A 22,446-nucleotide genomic window follows, 5' to 3' on the forward strand; every position below is an offset into this window, starting at 1 on the left:
GGTGGTCTGAATTTCATCCTATAGAAGTTAGAGATCCATTGAAGAGTTTAAGCGAGAGTTTCTGTTTTAAATGAGAGCACCCTGGCAGTGGCTTTCCTGGTGGCTCAGACGGGAAAGAGTCTGCCTGCAATGCAGGAGACCCAGGTTCAATCCCTGAGTTGGGAAAATCCCCTGGAGAAGGAAATGGCAAATCACTCCAGTATTCTTGTCTGGAAAATCTCATGGACAGAGGAGCCTACAGTCTATGGTGTCACAAAGAGTCAGATACCACTGAAGTGACTTAGCAATCACGCACCCTGGCAGTGGGGTGGAGAACAGAGTTGATAGCCTAAGATTAGAAGCAGGGAAAGTAGATGCATAAGAGAATGTTGAAGAGGTGCAGGAGGGGGATGTTTTGAACATCAACAAGGGCAGTGATACTAGTGGAGAAGAGGTAGGAAAACTTTAAAGACATATTTAGGAGACAAAACTGCCGAGACAGGGGGCAAACTGCCAATATTAGCAGACTGTGGGGCAGAGAGACAGAAGAATCAAGAATAATTATTTTTGGGTTTTTCACTTGAGTGACTGCTAGATGGTGTAGTATCGATTAGATAATAATAATAATAAAAAAAAGATGACATTCGAGAAGAAAGGGGAGATGAGAGGGAAAGAGGAGGGAATCTTTCTACTGATCACTACACTTGTAGGCAAATTTACTCATTTTCCATTAGTGGATGCTGAATGTTAATGTAGTGACATCAGAAGGTGTTCATTATCTTTGAAGAATTTTAATACAGAATGTGCATTCTCAGCTACATTAGCATATTTATTATTTTGATTTTCACTGTAGAATACTATAGCATTTTATTAGAATTTCATCTATTCAATTTTTCTTTCTAAATGAAAATAGGATAAGCTTACGCATTTGTAGAGAAAACCAATAGTGAGTAAGACTCATTTTTGAGGCATTCCTTCATTCTGTCCCAGAGTTAACCTTTAAGATGTAATTTTAAAAGTTTCAGGATATTTATCAAGGATCCCTAAGCTTATTAATGAGTTAAAGATTTGTCAGCTGTAATTCATTTAATCCATGGAATTATGGATGAAACAGATAGCTCAACCTGCCCAGCTGGTTCATGTTCACTCTGAAATTAATGTTTATACTTCTTAGACTTGGTCATTACTTCATCAGTAAGATGCAGTGGTAAAACCCAACCCAAAGAAAACCAAGCAAAAGAAAAAAGTCATCTAACAAAAAATGCTACCTCGTAATAACCTTCATTTCATCTTTAAGTAGCAAAGACTTGATGGTTTGTTAGACTATGAAAAGGATTTCAAAGTCTGCCTACATGAAAATAAGAAAGACCTGTGTCCTATTAACTGACCCTGAAAACATATACACTTTTGTGCATTTTTCCTTCATTAAAGTAATATTAAAAGGTTTATAAATATTATATCACATAATGCTAGAAAGATCTGATGACAAAAAATTTCCAACACTAAAATAAAATACCTCTAGATTTCTCACATTTCTGTGTCTCCAAACACTAAAAATTCCTTAATATACATTTATAACACTATACTCTGTAGAATTATACTTGCAGGACAAATGTTAGGAAGTAATTTATACCATGACTTTTTACATATATAATGCCCATGATTTTTAGTGTTTATTTTCACTAAAAGGAATTACCTATAGGTTGGCACAAAAGTAGACCTTAGGAACAAACACCTTTTAAACTTTCAGGTTATTTTATCTCTTCATAAATTATTATGACTACAATGTACTAGATGATACCCAAGTGACCTAAAAGATTTGCTTCCCTAAGCACTTAGAGAGTACTATACTTTGGCAGTGGGAAAATCTGACATTTTATGTTTAATCAATTACAACAAAGAGTGCTTTTTATATTCGCTGCTGATTTTGCTAAATATTCTTAGGATACTACTTAAATCTCAAAGGAATGAATGCCACCCACCAGGAAATCATTAAACTACTTAAGCTAAAAGGATTTAACACCACTGAGTAATTAGAAACATGGTCTATCTACACAACTACACCTTGTCAAGGCAGTTTAGTGGAAGACTGGTTTAACTTCTTAGCATGTTCCAAGTTGGTACTTGGTAACGGATATCAGAATGATGTTTGAAATTCAGTCTAGACACATGTAACTTCCAGTTATTTTTTGTAAAGTTGTTGTTCAGTTGCTAAGTTGTGTCTGATTCTTTATGATCCCATGGACTGCAGCACACCAGGCTTCCTTGTCCTTCACTATCTCCCAGAATTGGCTCAAACTCATGTCCATGAAGTCGGTGATGCCATCCAACTATCTCATCCTCCATCACCCCCTTATCCTCCTGCCTTCCATCTTTCCTAACATCAGGGTCTTTTCCAATGAGTCAGGCCTTTGTGTAAGGTGGCCAAGGTATTGGAGCTTCAGCTTCAGCATCAGTTCAGTAGCTCAGTTGTGTCCGACTCTTTGCGACCCCATGAAGCATCAGTCCTTTCAATGAATATTCAGGGTTTGGTTTCCTTTAGGATTGACTACTTTGATCTCCTTGCTGTCCCAGGGACTCTCAAGTGTCTTCTCCAGCATGGCAGTTTGAAAGCTTTGGCGCTCAGCCTCATGTCCATTGAGTCAGTGATGCCATCCAACCATCTCATCCTCTCTGCCCCCTTCTCCTCCTGCCCTCAATCTTTCTCATTACCAAGTTCTTTTTAAATGAGTTGGATCTTCACATCAGGTGGCCAAAGTATTAGAGCTTCAGAATCAGCCCTTCCAATGAATATTCAGGATTGATTTCCTTTAGGATGGACTAGTTGGATCTCCTTGCAGTCCAAGGGACTCTCAAGAGTCTTTTCCATTACCACACTTCAAAAGCATCAATTCTTCAGTGCTCAGCCTTCTTTATGGTCCAACTCTCACATCCATACATGACTACTGGAAAAACCATAGCTTTGACTAGAAGAACTTTTGTCGGCAAAGTGATATCTTTGCTTTTTAATATGCTGTCAAGGTTTGTCATAGCTTTTCTACCAAGAAGCAAGCATCTTTTAATTTCATGGCAGAAGTCACAATCCACAATGATTTTGGAGCCCAAGAAAAGAAAATCTGTCACTGCTTCCACATTCCGTTTCTATTTACCATGAAGTGATGGGACCGGATGCCACAATTTTAGTTTTTTAATGTTGAGTTTCAAGTCAGCTTTTTCACTCTTCTCTTGTACCCTCATCAAGAGGCTCTTTAGTTCCTCCTCTCTTTCTGACATTAGAGCGTATCATCTCCATATCTGAGATTGTTGATGTTTCTCCTGGAAATCTTGATTTTATAAAGTAGGTCATAATATTTTTTTTCAGATTTTTTAGCCAATTATTACTTTGTCTTTGTAATAATTTTACTCAACATTGTTTTTTTGTGTTTTTTTTTTTTTCCCTGAACTGGTTTTAACATGTTATTCCATAGCCATTTGATAGCAGTTAAACTAAGATTTTCCCCAGGAATGGGTGATAACAATTTTAATACTACCATGAGAAGATATAATGATTCCAGGGTATCAATCAACAAGGCCAGCCTCCTTCTAATCCTACTACAAAAATGAAATTCATTTAAATGAGTGTCTTCTGGGAAAAACTTGGTAGGATCATTCTAAAATACTTATAGCATAAGAAAGAACATATACTTGTCAATTTCCTAGTTACCAAAGGGCCAGATTAAAAATATTTGTTGCAGTTGAGGGATTTTTCAAGGTTATGATATTGCCCACCAAACATCAAAACATGAGATGTACAAGACTGAAAAAAATTCAGTAGCTTTCATTTTTTACATTCAGTAGTGAGTCCCTGGGAAATAAGTGAATGTCCTTGACACTGTACTATGGTTATTTTCTGCTGCTCTAGGCATTTTGCTGAACAGTTTTTACCTGTATGGGCATGTAGTCATAAACAGTGCCAGGGAATGGTGAAATGTGTACATGAACTTATTTGGTCTTATTTACAGTAAGAATTCAGAAAACATAGGACTCATGATTCAAATGAAAGCTTATTGCTTTTTATGTGTTTAAATAATTGAATGTAGTTGTTGTAAAAATTAGAGTGGAATAAATTTGGAGCAAAAACACTTTTTGACTTATGAGTAATGCTTGATTTTACTTGAAAGTAAATTATTAGATTTGAAATACAGTATATTATGGAATTCCAGTTTATTATTTCTTCAGAGAAATACATTTCCATTTTAATAAGAAAATCAATGCATTTGAGTCATGGAATTTTAACATTGTTAAAGTCAAAAATGTATTATGGTTCATAATCCCAGTTTTCACATATGAATCTATAATAATTATAAAAAATATACAAATATTCAGTGAAAGGACAAGGTCCTTGTGATGGAAATGTGCTATGTTATGATTCATTACTGGGAGACAACACAAAATGTAAAACATATCTCATCAATTGAATTTTTAATATATTATTAGAAAAAGTGAAGAATCTTTTTGTCACATGCATTTCATAGCCATAAGTCTGATTTCAATAGACACACAAAATGATCTCACATGAGGTCCCAAAGTTCATGCTGAAAACAGTGCTTACGAAAACCTTTATTTGGCTATTCAGATTGTTTCTGAGCCTGTTATTCATAAATTGAAAAGAATATTTTACATTAAATGGGAATGTTAACGCTTTAAAGGACTATGTCATTTGACTATATATCCCTTGTCTGTCACATAGGAGGATCTCTGTAAGTGCTCACCAGATCAATAGTTGATTTTATGCACAAGTGTCCTTAGGTATTTACAATTCATATCCTTACATTATCTCATTAGCTAGGTAAAATGCCTTGGCACATTATGCGTTAGATATAAAACTAGAATTGTGAAAATTCTTTTATATAGTAAATTTGGTCATTTTTAAATCTATAACTTAGCTAACATAATTTGACAAGACACAATGATATATCCCTGCCATGTACAGCTAGCCATGTACAGACAGCCATATTGTCATCCCCATATATACCTTACGAGACACTATGTTAATGACCTGTTTTCCCACCGATGGGCAGTAATTCCTATAAACCGAAATAATATCTAAATAGGCTAGGTGTTTAATAGGACTTCCCTGGTGGCTTAGACGGTAAAGTGTCTGCCTACAACGCGGGAGACCCGGGTTCAATCCCTGGGTTGGGGAGGTCCCCTGGAGAAGGAAATGGCAACCCACTCCAGTATTCTTGCCTGGAAAATCCCATGGATGTAGAAGCCTGGTAGGCTACAGTCCATGGGGTCTCAAAGAGTCGGACACGACTGAGTGACTTCACTTCCCTTAATAGGTAACACAGTAATGGAAAATATAAACAGGTTTAAGGTTTTTAAGACTCATATCCCTGGTGATGAGAACTCCTCAATACAAATACAGAGTGAAACTTATTAAACTCATAAAATTTAAACATGAAATAAACCGACATATTATCTTGCTTGATTTATATTTATCATCATTTTAGTAAAGAAGTATAATACTTATAGTGTTTTGACATTTCACCACTATTACATTCCTCACAGGGTTTTGTTTCTCATATAATATGGTCATTGTAACTCAACACGATAAAATGTAGTCACTAAGGTGAGGACAAAAGATTATACAATTTTTACCATAACTGTTAAGTAACAGTATCCTGAAATTTAGAAAGAGAGCTAAGAAAGTGTCAACCTCAAACTCTATGTCAATGAGAGAGTAAATTAACCTCCTCAGCTTCAATTCCATTATGTACTAAAAAGGAATAGGCAAGATACTTCTAATATTTATTTATACTCTAAACATCTCTGGCATTTAATGCATTTATTATGATTACCATTACCACTATTTCCATCGTCATCATTTTTTTAACTGAAAGCTCTAAGAATTTATATATATATATATACACACACTCACACACATATACATTTTCTCTGCTCTAAGTTGGTATCTGGTAGTATGTTCTACATGTTAAAATGTGCCACACTACAAAACCAAAAAGGTTAGAACCTAGTAGGTAGGTCAACTTCCAAGTTTTTTCCCTAAAAGTTTTGTACTTTTAAAAACAATTTTTATACCCTTGAAGTAACATAGAATGAAAGTTGTGTTACATGTTGGTTCTCAAACATTTCAGCAGCATACTTCTTTTCTAAAATGTAAAAAGTAACAGGTAGAGGTGGAACATCATTTTAGAAGCATTATCTTTTATGTTATGCATGTGTGTGTGTTACAGTAAAGGCTTTCCAGTTACTAACTGAAAGTTTGGATAATTCAGTTCCAAAGACTCAGATTCTTCATTTGTAAAATGACGTAAATAATGGTTTACTCATGGTGTAGCTGTGAAGATTAAATGAGACAATGCTTGTGTAGGTTTTACTACTCAACATAAGAGCAATAATTACAAATGAAAGAGGTGACTGGCTCTGGTGAAACATACATTGTATGTGTTAGTCACTCAGTCGAGTCCAACTCTTTGCGACCCTATGGACTACAGCCTGCCAGGCTCCTCTGTCCATGGGATTCTCCAGGCAAGAATAATGGAGTGGGTTGCCGTTTCCTCCTCCAGGGGTTCTTTCTGACCCAGAGACTGAACCTGGGTCCACCACATTGCGGGCAGATTCTTTACCATCTGAGCCACCGGGGGAACCTAAAAGATACATTGGAGGGACTGAAGTCCTGCTCTCTTAGCTTTATTCTTATTCCCTTCTGGTTATCATGAATGGTTCACAAGATGAATTCTAAATACTTTCTCCTCCTCATTCCTGCATTAGAGGTTTTATCTACAATCAGGAAACAGTGGTTCAGATAAATGATAAGTATTTTACTTATGATATGCAAGGTTTTTCCCTATTGTCTCACTAAGACATAAAATCAGGATCATTTCCTTGATTACAAAAGCCCACACATTAGAGCAGCTTTAGGTTACAGCGCAACACTCAAAATGACTCCTGTCTCATAGGTAACGACTGATAATGATGGGTGGTATTTTAACTCTAAATCCTAACAAGTACTAAGGGGTGGAGGCTAACATTTGCTATTGGACTCCATGGAGCATCAGAAAGCCCAGGATTGCCTGCTCCAATTTTTCAATCTTAGGAAGTAACTCAAGTTTCATTAGGGCAAAAAGAAACCTGGGTTTGGGATAGTTGACAAGTTCCTGTTCTTTGTTATCTGAAAGCATTCCTCCTTATTATCTAAAAGACTAACAACCGGAATGATATCCAGGGTTAAAGTGCTCACATGTTAATTTCAGGGAATGTTTTATATCTACCTTACAAAATAGCATGTTAATACAAAATAGAATGTTTTATGTGACAACCTGGGCATTACACTAGGCAAATGAAAATTGCTGTGTCTAGCATAGTGAATGAAGCTGTAGGTCATCCACGATGCTAGACACAGAGGCTGGGATGGATACAGCTTGATTCCATCAAGATGGTCTACAGGTGAGCGAGGAAACACTTCTTCTGGAATGGCAGGAGTGACTGAGTCATATATACTTCTCATCTTCCAAATAGGCTACTCTGGACTTAACCACACCTTTTCCAAAAGTGACACATGCTACTGTCATTCCCATATCCCAGAAAATTTCAACCAATTATGGCTCCAGGCTCAAACCTCGAAATTTTCAATCTATATCCATTTTAGATGCAGCTATTTGAATACGCCTCATTTTGCTCCAGAGAACTATGAAAGATGAGCTGTCTTTCTCCTAGACCCCAACAGGTAATTGAGCAGGAATAAACAAATTACAAAAATACTCCCATCTGGGGAGAGAGGTGGACAAAAGAATATTGCATCACTGGTCTATGGCAATTCAGAAATCCAGTGAGACAAATGTTACCAGCCCTACCCATTCTAAGAACATTTTTTGGTAAGGATCTAGTTCTGATCCCTGGAAATCACTTCTCCAGCCCAATATTTTGAATGATTTCAGCTCTAATTTTTTTATTGTAGTCTCCAGAATTTCCCCCGCCACCCTTTGGCAGATAATTGCTTTACGATGTTGTGTTGGTATCTTCCATACAACAATGTGAGTCAGCCGTAAGTATACATATGTCTGCTCCCTCTTGAACCTCCCTTCCACCCTCCAAACCCATCCTACCCCTCTAGGTTGTCACAGAACATCGGGTTGAAAGTTCCACCTTTTGAAAACCTCTCACTTCTACTATATCTGAGGATTTTTCCTAGTCTAGTTCTCGATAAGAGAAATAGAGGGGCCCAAAGGTCTCTTCTCCTTTAACTGCCTCAGTCAGTCCCCTTTCTTCTATGCAGGCAGTGCTTTTGCAAGTATAACTCTGTTAAAAACTTGTGATTTCCAATAGTTATTTTTGTACAGATTCTGCTCAGCAAAAGCAATACTCTCAATCCCATCTACTTTGATGAGGCATTGTCAGGCTGCTGGAAAGGTCTTAGAAACTCTTGGAAACACTTTTTTCTAGTTGAGAAGGTTTAATAAACACTATCTGAATTCTTTCAGATGTCTTTAAAAAGGGGTCTTAAAGTCATATCCCTGATTTAGTCACTGCCCCAGATCTTGTTTATCTGAAGAGTATTTTATCATTTGAAGAAGATATATATATACACACACACACACACAACAGTTTTTATTTTTCCAACCCAGCTTCAGGCAAGTTGGGCAATATTCTTTTGTCCACTGCACTCCCCAAATGAGAGTGCTTATGTAGTTTGTCTGTTCTTGTTTGGTTAGCTGTTGACTGAAGTAAGGGGGATAACTGGGTGAGAGTTTCACATGCTCCAGTAAGCTAATTCTGGCCTTGTTCACATGATGATGTCATGGCTCCAAGAGAGAATAGAAAGGAGCAAGGTGTCAGAACTGGTGCCCGATCACGTCTTCCACATTCTAATGGCCAGCTCAGATTCAAGGGGAAACAGACTCTGTCTTCTTATGGAAGGAGTGAAGAATGGTGCTCATTTTTGCAATCTGCCATAGGAATGATAATATAAACTGTCGGTTGGATTTCATGCAGTGATAGGCAACCTGAAATTGATGGTTACCATTTAGTGTTCTTTGTGAGCATCCCAAACACCATGAGAACCAGAAGTAAATAGTGGTTGGACAAAGGAAATTTCTACCCCCACCCTCTGTTAAGAATTCCCCCCATTACCTCATTTAGTGTAAATGACAAGATCATTTCCTTGGCGGCAAGGAACAAAGGGTAATCTTACATACCAGTGGTCCCCAAGCTCTGGAATCTAATGATTGGTGATCTGAGGTGGAGCTGATGTAATAATAATAGAAATAAAGTGCACAATAAATGTATGCACTTGACTCATCCCCAAACCACAATCTATGCCCCACCCCACCCCCAGGTCTGTAGAAAAATTATCTTCCACAAAACCAGTCCCCTGTGTCAAAAAGGTTGGGGACAACTGTTATAAACTCTTTTAGGCATTAGAAATGGCAAAAGCAAAATATCACATGCAGAATAATAGTTAAAATTAGACCCTTCCAAGACACTAATAACTGTGACTTTTAGATTACTGGAGTCAAAAGAAATTTTCAGAGAGCAAAAATAAATTAAAAAAAAACCTCCAAAGAAATATTATTATCAGAATGGCTTCAGATTTTGATATCTGAAGCACATCTTGATACTGAATGAGCTTCAGAAAACATTTTCAAGAGATAACAGCAATGTATAGAACAGTACGTATACTTAGCCACTATTGTGTCAAAAATACACAGTCACATCTGCATATATGCATGAAGACAAATATGCATACATATGCACACACATGTGTGTTATACACATATGCATATACATTTATGTTTCTTATTTCTATAATATCTCCAGAATAATTTTTAAAATATTGGTAAAACTAGTAACCTCTGAGGAAAAATATGGGTGCGTGTGGACTAAAGATGGAAGGAACACATTTTTAACTCTAAACTCTTTTATACTCTTTGCTCTAGTACCATATCTAATTGCTAACTCAAAAACTAATACAAAAATAAATAACTTCCAGCAAAATGAGAAAGTTATACAAAATTGTGACTCTGCTGGAGAACTGAGTCCTCACTCTGTTCTGCAGTTTGTCCAATGGTTTAACTGCAGTTAAAATGATATGACCACTTTATGGGCCTCAGTTTTCTAATCTGAGGTCCAATAATATTTTATCTAATAATTACGTCTTTTGCACTGGCAAGCAGGTTCTTTACCACTCCAGACACTAAACAGAGGTGTATAGAGTGAATGACTGAATGGAAATTGTCTCAATTATTACTAGAAAAAATTCCCAGGAGTCTGACATTTTAGGCAGAGTTTGAAGCTCGTTAAGCTGTTAATATACAACTGTGCTCTCATTAGAAGTGCAGTATATCAAAGTGCTCACTCTGTTTGAACAGTCAGGAAAGTAAGGTTCTCACTTAGACAGAAGCTGTTATTTGTACGTCTCATCTCCTCTCCCTCAGTGGCTGTGGCGATACATATTTAGTCCTGAACTTATTTGTGATTAGATTCCAGACATCATTATTCCAATTAGCATCCTTATCTCCAGAGAATAAGGGACAGGCTGCCTCATATTGTTACAATTTACAAGCTTAAAGATTTTAGATTCTGAAGAGAAAACCTACGCCAATTTCTCAAAAGAAAATCTGATTTGTTAGAGCTGGAAATCATTTTCTTATATATTTATAATAGACATCTGTTTCTGATGCAAACTGAAAAAGTATAACCCACCAGAATTTGATTGAGTGGTGCTTTAAGAAACATTAACCATTTTTAACTGATTAATCAATAAAAATATATATATTTCAAGAAATAGACCTAAAAACTAATTAAATGCTCATATGCTCTGTAACAGCTTTTCTGTGGGTGACATTTGTGGTAATTAGGTTTTCATTTCATATAATTTTACAAAAATTTATGAAAGCTACATTCAAAAGTTATAGTTTTACAGAGAAATAACCTTGAAATTGAAAAATGTCATTAATTCTAAGGTTGAAAAAGTTTTGTATAGTTGGTCTTAAACCATCTCAAGTTTTCTATATATTTCAGTAGAGGAGAAATCCATACTATAAACTTTCCCAAGCTGACATTAAAATAGAAGAAGAAGAACTAAAAATGTACATGCACATTCATTCATTTATTCAAAAGCTCCTTAGTTAAATACAGGCACTATATTCAGTGTGTGGGATTTTAAAATACGGATTACACATTAATTTTTCTTCGGTCTTGATATATCTATATATATATGAACTGAAATAAATACAAGCCAAATTTTTAGCTTTAAAAAATATTTTTTTAAATCATGCAAATCTAAACCGCATATCCAAGATAATTCAAGAAATTTGCTCAGGGAAAAAACTATTGAACACACACTACTGTATATATTGCTAACCAGACTGGTAAAATTCAAATCCATTCCTTAGTCTCCCTGTTTTCCAGCAAGTCATTCATTAAAACCTTCATTTCAGAACTGTTTTAGACACCGGACATACAGCAGTAAGCAAAATGAACACAAGTTGCCATCTTTGTCTAATCTCCTATCAAACTTCAAAACATAGAGTCAATAAAGGAATAAAATTGAAAACATAGGGCCTCCCTGGCTGGGTAAACTTTCACATTGCCCAGAACTAAGAGGAGGATAAATGGAAAGGTCAGTGCGCTGTGTCTGGGCTCTCAGGAAGCTGCAGGTTACAACTGAGCCATTGCTATGATGGCTTCCCTGGTGGCTCAGAGAGTAAAGAATCTGCCTGCAATGCAGGAGAACTGAGTTCGATTTCTGGGTTGGGAAGATCCCCTGGAGAAGCAAACGGCTCCCCACTCCAGTATTCTTGCCTGGAAAATCCCATGGACAGAGGAGCCTGGTGGGCTACAGTACACGGGGTCGCAAAGAGTCGGACACGACTGAGCGACTAACACACTGACACTATGATCGTCCGAGGCCTCCCAGGTGGCTCCTTGGTAAAGAATCTGCCTACCAAGCAGGAGATGTGGATTTGATCCCTGGGTTGAGAAGGTCCCCTGGAGAAGGAAACGGTAAATCACTCCAGTGTTCTTGCCTGGAGAATTCCATGGACAGAGGATCTTGGCAGGCTACAAGTCCATGGGGTCACACAACTTAGTGACTAAACAACATGATCATCAAAACTTCATACCATTGCCACATCACTCATTCTCAACTCTCCAAATCACTTTATCTGAAGCAGTACTGTTCATCCCCACCACTCATCCCTGCTTTGCCCACCTGTTGTCATTCATTGTTCAGTTGCTCAGACATGTCTGACTCTGAGATCCCATGGACTGCAGCGTGCCAGGCTTCCCTGTCCTTCACCACCTCCCAGAGCTTGCTCAAACTCATGTCCATTAAGTCAATGATGCCATCCAACTATCTTGTCCTATGTCATCCACTTCTCCTCCTGCCTTCAATCCTTCCCAGCATCAGAGTCTTTTCTAATTATTCTGTTCTTTGCATCAGGTGGCCAAAGTATTGCAGCTTCAGCTTCATCAACAGTCCTTCTGGTGAATATTCAAGATTGATCTCCTTTAGGAGTGCTTGGTTTGATCTCTTTGCAGTGCAAGAATTCAGGATTCTTCAACAACACAGTTCAAAAGCATCAATTCTTCAGTGCTCAACCTTCTTTATGGTCCAACTCTCACATCCATACATGATGACTGGAAAAACCACAGCTTTGACTACAGGGGCCTTTGCTCCACCTAGGTCTACTTTTAATCACAAGCCCCTATTTACATCCTTTACTGAATATAAACTTTCACAATCTATCTTTATTTTGTGGTTGTTATTCAGTTGCTCAGTGCTGTCAGACTCTATACTTATCTTGAATCCTTTATCTCCATCTCCCCCAAAGAGAAGGCAAACTCTATGAGGTCAAGGTCCTTAACTGTCTTGTTCACTGTTGCCAAGCACATTCCCTGACATATAAAAGAATCTCAGTAAATGATGAATGAAACAAACTATGAAACATTTAAGAGATATACAGAATAGATGGTGTAGAGGCCTGGAGGTAGTGAGTGAACTCAGCTGACATACAGAGAATAGATAAATCTGGTTAATGTTAATGCAATGGAAAGGGAGATTATAATCTCTTGCCAAGAAAACATTTTGAACCCATAATAGTTTCTGCATAAGACCCATCCTGATTATGTATCCTACACATAATTTCTGTGAGATTCTGCCTCCTTTCTTGCTCCATATAGACCTCTACATTAAATTTCTTATCTTTAGCAACCTGGAGAAGTCTCTCTCTGAGTAAAATCCACTAACCAATCTACTGGCAATATACCTTACTTGATTCATGCATTGCTCCTTGAGAGACCAGTGTCACAATATCTGTGACACAGGCTAACTTTCAAAAATCCTCCCTTCAGAGAATTGGCATCATTTTCTTAACAGTATTAAACCAGTAAGAAATGAAATTATTCTAGTTATGTGAAAAAGTCTATCCTAGCTTAGTAATTCAAAATCAGTTCAGGCTATGTTGATTATCTTGTATGTGATTTGGAGACATCAGAATATTTCCTGATAGTAATTTATATCAATATCATAAAACCACAATATCCAAGGTGGGCCACAGTCATCAGCAAGATAAAGCAATTTAATGACATATGAAAAGATTTTTGGCTGAATTGAGTTATTCTCGTCTGACAGCCAGTTCCAGTTATGAGGTTTAAACTCTAAGGAATTTGAAGATTTATTATTTTAGAGATTACCTACCCTCTCGGTGGCCACAGAGTAGCTGAAGATTACTCCATTTTATAGATAACACGTTCTAATTTTTATATTCAGTTACTAGAAACGGAGTATTTTATCAAGTGCTCTACATTCTAATGGAACTTCTTAGCATCTATTGCACTGAGGGCTAAACATTCCACTCACAAAACACTGAAGCAATTTTTGGATTTACATACACTTCAGAAAAATTTGCCATAAGTTTATTTCTTAAGAATGATTGGAGGATTTATGAAACTTGTAACTTGCATATAACTTCACAGATTAATTTTTATAAGCAAGTAGTGTAGATAAATAAAATTGGGTTAGTATTTTCATTTCTAAAACTTATAGACCTTTCATAAATAACTGAAAAACTCTCGATTGAACAGTATTTTTGGAGATCTGGTGTCATGCAAAAATCAATGGTAAGTTGTTGGACATGTTGATTCTAATTGGGGCAGACGTGGAGGCTGTAACTGGGCAAAATGAGACTTCTTTTTCAAATGTGGGTTTGCGAAGGGGATCTTCTCCCTCTGGCAGGACAAGAAGCAATGTCTTCATCATCTCCCACACAAATACTTGCACTGGTTCTTCCTAAAGTCAATATTGATGCCTCTTATCTATCTCAGGCTAATTTTTTCTCTTGGTTTCTGGAGTCAATCCACTCTTGCCTTCTTAGAAACACTGATTTTGCAATAATATTCTCCTCTATGAAATTTTCCTCTCAAAAAACCTCATCCTTATATTTGATCTTAACAGAATTAAACCAGTAACATTTTGAATTATTGTAGAAATGTAAAATGACTTCACTATAAGTATCTTTGTATAAATAACCAGCAGTATCTTTCATCCTAAAAATGAACAAAACCCCTCCTGGTCCAGGATATACATATAGTATACACTATAAAATGTTTAATAGCCACTTTTTCAGGAGGTTAGGGAAGAAGATTCTGGCTGGCTTATCGCATTTTTCAAAATTCATGATACAAATGCTCTCACTTTGGCTGATTTCAAGTTATCACAGAACATGGAATTGGAATGAAATGCACAATAGCACACTGTGATAGTTTTTCTACCATACAAACATCGTAGATATAAATAACCTGAAGGGTATATATTATAGAAGAAGTGTGTTTCCCCAAATTCATATATTGAAGTCTTAATCCCTGATAAGACAAAGACAGTAAGATAAGTACCCACATGGGATCTTTTAAGGGAGGTCACCACTATCTTCATTACCTCCACCATAATTTGGCCCTAGGTAAATAGAAGGGAGGGAACACAGCTCCACCCATCAACAGAAAATTGGATTAAAGATTTACTGAGCACGGCCCCACCCATCATAACAAGATCCAGTTTCCCCCTCAGTCAGTCTCTCCAATCAGGAAGCTTCCATAAGCCTCTTATCCTTCTCCATCAGAGGGCAGACAGACTGAAAACCACCATTACAGAAAACTAACCAGTCTTATCACATGGACCACAGCCTTGTCTAACTCAATGAAACTATGAGCCCTGCCACATAGGGCCACCCAAGACAGACAGGTCATGGTGGAGAGTTCTGACAAAATGTGGTCCACTGGAGAAGGGCATGGCAAACCACTTCAGTATTCTTGCCTTGAGAAACCAATGAACAGTATGAAAAGGCAAAAAGATAGGACACTGAAAGATGAACTCCCCAGGCCAGTAGGTGCCCAATATGCCACTGGAGATCAGTGGAGAAATAACTCCAGAAAGAATGAAGAGATGGAGCCAAAGCATAAACAACACCCAGTTGTGGATGAGACTGGTGATGGAAGCAAGGTTTGATGCTGTAAGAGCAATATTGCATAGGAACCTGGAATGTTAGGTCTATGAATCAAGGCAAATTGGAAGTGGTCAAACAGGAGATGGCAAGAGTGAGCGGTGACATCTTAGGAGTCAGTGAACTAAAATGGACTGGAATGGGTGAATTTAACTCAGATGACCATTATATCTACTACTGTGGGCAAGAATCCCTTAGAAGAAATGGAGTAGCCATCATAGTCAACAAAAGAGTCCGAAATGCAGTACTTGGATACAAACTCAAAAATGACAGAATGAGCTCTGTTCGTTTCCAAGGCAAACCATTCAATATCACAGTACTCCAAGTCTATGCCCCGACCAGCAATGCTGAAGAAGCTGAAGTTGAACGGTTCTATGAAGACCTACAAGACCTTCTAGAACTAACACCCAAAAAAAGATGTCCTTTTTATTATAGGGGACTGGAATGCAAAAATGGGAACTCAAGAAACACCTGGAGTAACAGGCAAATTTGGCCTTGAAGTACAGAATGAAGCAGGACAAAGGCTAATAGAGTTTTGCCAAGAGAACACACTGGTCATAGCAAACACCCTCTTCCGACAACACAAGAGAAGACTCTACACATGGACATCACCAGATGGTCAACAATGAAATCAGATTGATTATATTCTTTGCAGCCAAAGATGAAGAAGTTCTATACAGTCAGCAAAAACAACACTAGGAGCTGACTGTGCCTCAGATCATGAAGTCCCTATTGCCAAATTCAGACTTAAATTGAAGAAAGTAGGGAAGTCACTAGACCATTCAGGTATGACCTAAATCAAATCCCTAATGATTACACAGTGGAAGTGAGAAATAGATTTAAGGGACTAGATCTGATAGACAGAGTGCTTTATGAACTATGGACGGAGGTTCGTAACACTGTACAGGAGACAGGGATCAAGATGATTACCAAGAAAAAGAAATGCAAAAAAGAAAAATGGCTGTCTGAGGAGGCCTTATGTAAGGCCTATTTGAAACGTTATTTGAATAACTGTGAAAAGAAGACAAGCAAAAAGCAAAGGAGAAAGGAAAGTTTCCCATTTGAATGCAGAGTTCCAAAGAATAGCAAGGAGAGATAAGAAAGACTTCTTCAGTGATCAGTGCAAAGCAATAGAGGAAAACAATAGAATGGGAAAGACTAGAGATCTCTTCAAGAAAATTAGAGATACCAAGGGAACATTTCATGCAAAGATGGGCTCAATAAAAGACAGAAATGGTATAGCCCTAACAGAAGCAGAAGATATTAAGAGGCGGCCAGAATACACAGAAGAACTGTACAAAAAAGATTTTCACGGTCCAGATAATCACGATGGTGTGATCACTCACCTAGAGCCAGATATCCTGGAATGTGAAGTCAAGTGGCCTTAGGAAGCATCACTACGAACAAAGCTAGTGGAGGTGATGGAATTCCAGTTGAGCTATTTCAAATCCTGAAAGATGATAGTGTGAAAGTGCTGCACTCGATATGCCAGCAAATTTGGAAAACTCAGCAGTGGCCACAGGACTGGAAAAGGTCAGTTTTCATTCCAATCCCAAAGAGGCAATGCCAAAGAATGCTCAAACTACCGTACAGTTGCAGTCATCTCACACGCTAGTAAAGTAATGCTCAAAATTCTCCAAACCAGGCTTCAATATGTGAACTGTGAACTTCCAGATGTACAAGCTGGTTTTAGAAAAGGCAGAGGAACCAGGGATCAAGCTGCCAACACCTGATGGATCATTGAAAAAGCAAGAGAGTTCCAGAAAAACATCTATTTCTGCTTTATTGACTATGCCAAAGGCTTTGACTGTGTGGATCACAATAACCTGGAAAATTCTGAAAGCGATGAGAATAGCAGACCACCTGACCTGCCTCTTGAGAAACCTGTATGCAGGTCAGGAAGCAACAGTTAGAACTGGACATGGAACAACAGACTGGTTCCAAATAGGAAAAGGAGTACGTCAAGGCTGTATATTGTCACCCTGCTTATTTAACTTATATGCAGAGTACATCATGAGAAACGCTGGGCTGGAGGAAGCAAAAGCTGGAATCAAGATTGCCAGGAGAAATATCAATAACTTCAGATATGCAGATGACACCACCCTTATGGCAGAAAGTGAAGAACTAAAGAGCCTCTTGATGAAAGTGAAAGAGGAGAGTGAAAAAGTTGCCTTAAAACTCAACATTCAGACAACAAAGATCATGGCATCTGGTCCCATCACTTCATGGCAAATCGATGGAGAAACAGTGGACCAGTGGCAGACTTTATTTTTGGGGGGGCTCCAGAATCACTGCAGATGGTGACTGCAGCCATGAAATTAAAAGATGCTGTTTCTTGGAAGAAAAGTTATGACCAACCTAGACAGTATATTAAAAAGCAGAGACATTCCTTTGCACCAAAGTCTGTCTAGTCAAGGCTATGGTTTTACCAGTAGTCATGTATGGATATGAGAGTTGGACTATAAAGAAAGCTGAGCGCTGAAAAATTGATGCTTTTGAACTGTGGTGTTGGAGAAGACTCTTGAGAGTCCCTTGGACTGCAAGGAGATCAAACCAGTCCATCCTAAAGGAAATCAGCCCTGAGTATTCATCGGAAGGACTGATGCTGAAGCTGAAGCTCAAGTTTGGTCACCTGATGGGAAGAGCTGACTGATTTGAAAAGACCCTGATGCTGGGAAAGATTGAAGGCAGGAGGAGAGGGGGATGACAGAGGATGAGATGGTTGGATGGCATCACTGACTCAATGGGCATGAGTTTGAGTAAACTCGGGGAATAGGTGATTGACAGGGAGGCCTGGTATGCTGCAGCCCATGGGGTCACAAAGAGTCAGACAGGACTGAGTGACTGAACTGAACTGAACTGTATATTGTATTAGGAGGTGGGGCCTTTGGAAGGTAATTAGGTTTAGATGAGATAATGAAGGTGGGGCCCCCATGATGGGATTAGTGTGCTTTATAAAGAAGAAAAGAGAACAGAACTCCCTCTCTTTGCCCTGTGAGAACACAATAAGACAAGCTAGGAAGAGGGTTCTCAGTGAAGGTTTGAGAGCTTCACTGATCCTTGGGGCCCTCTTCTAAACCCCACTTTTCCATTCTCTATATCAAACCTGGGACAACTGCATGAAACCACTAAGTCAACCAAGAGTGTATAATCCTTTTTCACAATGTCTAGTATAGTGCCCTGCAGAGTAAATGACTCTGAAAATGTGTACAAGGTGTACATTATCTCCAAAGAATTTACAAGGGAAATAACTCATAAGCATGTGAATTAACCTAAAAAAATCATTAGCTTTCTGAGAATCAGCATCCTCATTCATCCTAGTGAGGTCTACTTCAGGAATGAACTAGGGTTACTGTTAGGAATGGGGCAGACAGGGTTGCAGAAGCTGATAATTATAATCATGAAACATATTTTTTAATGCCTGTCAGTTTATATTTGATAAAATATGACTGATCATTTTGCTCAGCAAATAGGAAAAAATTATTAATTGTAGTTTTCACATCTGTAGATGCATGTTTCTTCAAAATTTTTATGCAGACACTAAGAAATGAAAAATTAAAGAGAAGAATATAATACGATATCCTTGGCAACCAAACTATGCTCTTGCTAAATAAAAAGAAAGCTCAAAAAAAAAAAAAAAAAAAGCAGTATAGAAGGACGACTGCAAAATTCTGGGAAATATCAATGACTATATCAAGAACTCATTAACTTATTATCTAAAAGCTGTTGACTCATTTTGGAACTGTCCAGGCATTCAGAAAATTAAAGAAAAAAGGTTTGATTACTCTATGAAAAGCTATTAAGGAAAATAAAGCCTAAAAATGAAAGTTGTAGATGTTTGGTAGAATAGCAGTAAATAAGATAATAGAACATAATGGTTACTAGTTAAAAGCGAGCACTAGTTAAAAGTAAGTAGCAAATAGGGACCCAGATCACGCTGGAGATGAGTCAGTGATGGAGCGGTCATTTCTGCAGGGACTACAAGACACCGCACAGGCTCCCCATGAGCACGTGGTATTCAGTGCTGGCTGTGGAAGCACTCACGGACCAGAGGTAGACATTTTTGAAACAGGTAAGCTACTAAGTGCAGTAATTTGATGAAAAGATTTTGACATCAAAGCAGCCTACTTCATACCATATTTTGACATCCTCTGCCTCAAAAAAGAATCAACATTTAGAAATTGCTGTCTTAGAGAACTCTCAGGCACTGAGAAGAATCTAGAAAGAGATCAATCAATCCAAGACTGAGTTATAAGCAAGTCTTATAACCTATGGCAAGAAAGCCAGAGTATAGTAAATACTGACAACTTTTATTTTCTAGGAAGACTTAATTGAAATATTACGACTAGTGTAGATTTTGCTATTATAATTTAAGTAAATTTGTCTCAAATCATGGTTCAATTCACCATAATTTACTATAACAATTCTTTAAAAGCTATACCATTTTTTTGAATGATAACTAATTTTTTTGTAGTACAACTGATCCTTGAACAACACAGGGGTTATGGGTGCCGATTCTCCAGCACTGAAACATCCAGATATAACTTCTAGTTGGCCCTTCTTGCGAACATGGTGCCTCAGGATCAGAGGTTCAACCAACTACAGATCATGTAGTACTGAAGTATTTACTAGTGGAAAAAATGCACATACAATGGACCCACAGAGCTCAAACCCATGCTGTTAAAGGGTCGATTATATCAGATTTCTTTCACTTCAGATCAAATAAATATGCTATAAACTGAATTATTCAATATTATGCTTTTAGGCAAAAACAGTTTGTACCAAGTAAATTTATACCACTTTTCTAATCAGAAAACTTCACAAGGAACAAAACTTAAGTTGTGTCCCATGTTTGGATGAACCCAAGTGGTTTGCTATGTACAGTTAAACTAAGCAATATTAATTAAGAGGTAGTAACTTCTGTTACTTCCCTATGCTTTTATTTTGGCTGTATCTTGTCATAAAGTTTTTCTTTTTCTATGCTACAACCCTGTTTGAAATGTAGTGTAAAGTACATTAGCCAGGAGCCCCAGCTGATTTTTAAAAACACTAAGAAAAGAGAACAGTAAAGAATAATTTCTGAAAATATTCTTTACTTCTCCTTTACTATATAGAAACATATCTTTCTCTTGGACTGAGTACATGTGACAAGCATTTTCAAGGTTCTGTATTTGATGCTTGGACTTCTTGGGACCTTGTTGACCTTGGAGGGACTGTTTCTCCCAAGGTTAGTCAATTGCTAGAGATAATAAAACACCTTTCATATATAAACCAAAATATTTAAAGAGGACAAGACACTTTATGCTATGGTATTTTTGGAAACACTGTGTGCATGTTTAAATTGTTAAATATGCATAGATATGCATCTTCCTTTTTTGATGTTTTCAAAATATTTGGGTGTCTTAAATTGGGTTGGAAAGCATCACAATACAATCTCACTAAAATTAACGATTTTTTAAAATCAACTCAAATAGATTGAAGATTTTAACGTAAGACCTAAAACCATAAAACTCCTGAACAATAACATAGAGGGTAAGCTCTTAACATTTGTCTTGGTGAATAATTTTTTGTACTTAAAACCAAAAGCAAAAGCAACAAAAGAAAAAAAAAAAATCAACAAACGGGACTACATCAAACCAAAAAGCTTCTGCACAGCAAAGGAAACCACTGACAAAATGATAAGGCAACCTAAGAAATGGGAGAAAACATATGAAAATAATACCCAATAAAGGGTTAATATTCAAAATACATTAAAAATTTCTACAACTCAGTAGATTAAAACCAAACAATATGATTTAAAAATGCGCAAAGAGACTGAAAAGACATTTTCCCAGAGAAAACACACAAATGGCCAACAGGTACATTAAAGGTATACATTATAACTAATCATCATGGAAATGAAAATCAAAACTACAAAGAGAAGGCACTTCACACCTGTTAGAGTGGCTATTATTAAGAATTCAGGAAAAAAAAGTGTTGCTGAGAATGAGAAGAAAAGGGAGCCCTTGTGCATTGCTGGTGAGACTAAAAGTTGGTGTAGTCACTGAAAATAGCATAAAGGTTCCCCAGAAATTAATAATCAAACTACCATATGATTCATACAATCCATTTCTGGGCATTTGACTGAAAGAAACAAAACCACTAACCTGAAAAGCTATCTCACCCCATGTTCATAGCAGCATTATTTGCAATAGCCAAATATGGAAACAATCAAACTGTCCACTGATGGACAAATGAATAAAGAAAAAAATGCCACAGACACACAAATATTATTCAGCCATAAAAAATAATGAAATCCTGCCATATGAGACAGCATGGATGGATTCTGTGGGTATTATGTTAAGTGAAATAAGTCAGAGAAAGACAAATATTGTATGATCTCACTTATATGTGGAATCTAAAAAATCCTCATAGATATAAAGAACAGATAAGTGGATGTACAGCAAAGTGACAAGAGTTAACAACACTCTATTTTGAAAGTTGCTAACAGAGTGGATCTTAAAAGTTCTCATCTTAGGGGGCAAAAAACTATGAGTTAATGGTAGTTAATGAGACTTATTAAGGTAGTCATTTTGCTATACATATACATATAGAGTAAATCAGTATATTTTATGCATAAAATGAATACACTGTTATATGTCGATTGTATCTCAAACTGGATGTGGGGTGGCGGAAGTTAAGGTACGTATTTCTGAAAACTGACCTGCGTTCTGGGTGGTATATTAAATCTTCATGAATATATTTTTGAAATACAAAATACATAAAGATAAAAAATACACAAAATGGAGATATTACTTGAAGAGATAACAAATTGCTATTAGTAGATTTGTAGGTGAGTAATGTAGGTATAATTTTATTACTGTTGAGAAATGGATTATTCTTTAAATTCATGAAAACAGTTTTTCTTCCTTCTCTCTCTGCTTCTTTCCTTTCCTTTTTACTTGCCTGTGAGCCTCCCTCCCTC

At 37.2% G+C, this 22,446-nt stretch overlaps 1 protein-coding gene and 1 long non-coding RNA gene across 22 annotated transcripts in view; one reads left to right on the forward strand and one right to left on the reverse strand.

Annotated features, from left to right (window-relative positions):
* LOC145511161 (uncharacterized) overlaps positions 1-12,732 on the forward strand; it is a 39,408-nt gene extending 26,676 nt beyond the window's left edge. Inside the window, exon 10 of the long non-coding RNA XR_014057560.1 lies at positions 12,428-12,732. This is a non-coding gene — a long non-coding RNA (uncharacterized LOC145511161). The remainder of the gene's footprint in view (positions 1-12,427) is intronic.
* EDIL3 (EGF like and discoidin domains 3) overlaps positions 1-22,446 on the reverse strand; it is a 1,139,470-nt gene that overhangs the window by 546,627 nt on the left and 570,397 nt on the right. The gene's annotated exons all lie outside the window — the stretch shown is intronic.

The sequence above is a fragment of the Giraffa tippelskirchi genome, chromosome 6 (genome assembly GCF_054371585.1).
Source record: "Giraffa tippelskirchi isolate mGirTip1 chromosome 6, T2T-mGirTip1v1.2.pri, whole genome shotgun sequence".
NCBI lineage: Eukaryota > Metazoa > Chordata > Mammalia > Artiodactyla > Giraffidae > Giraffa > Giraffa tippelskirchi.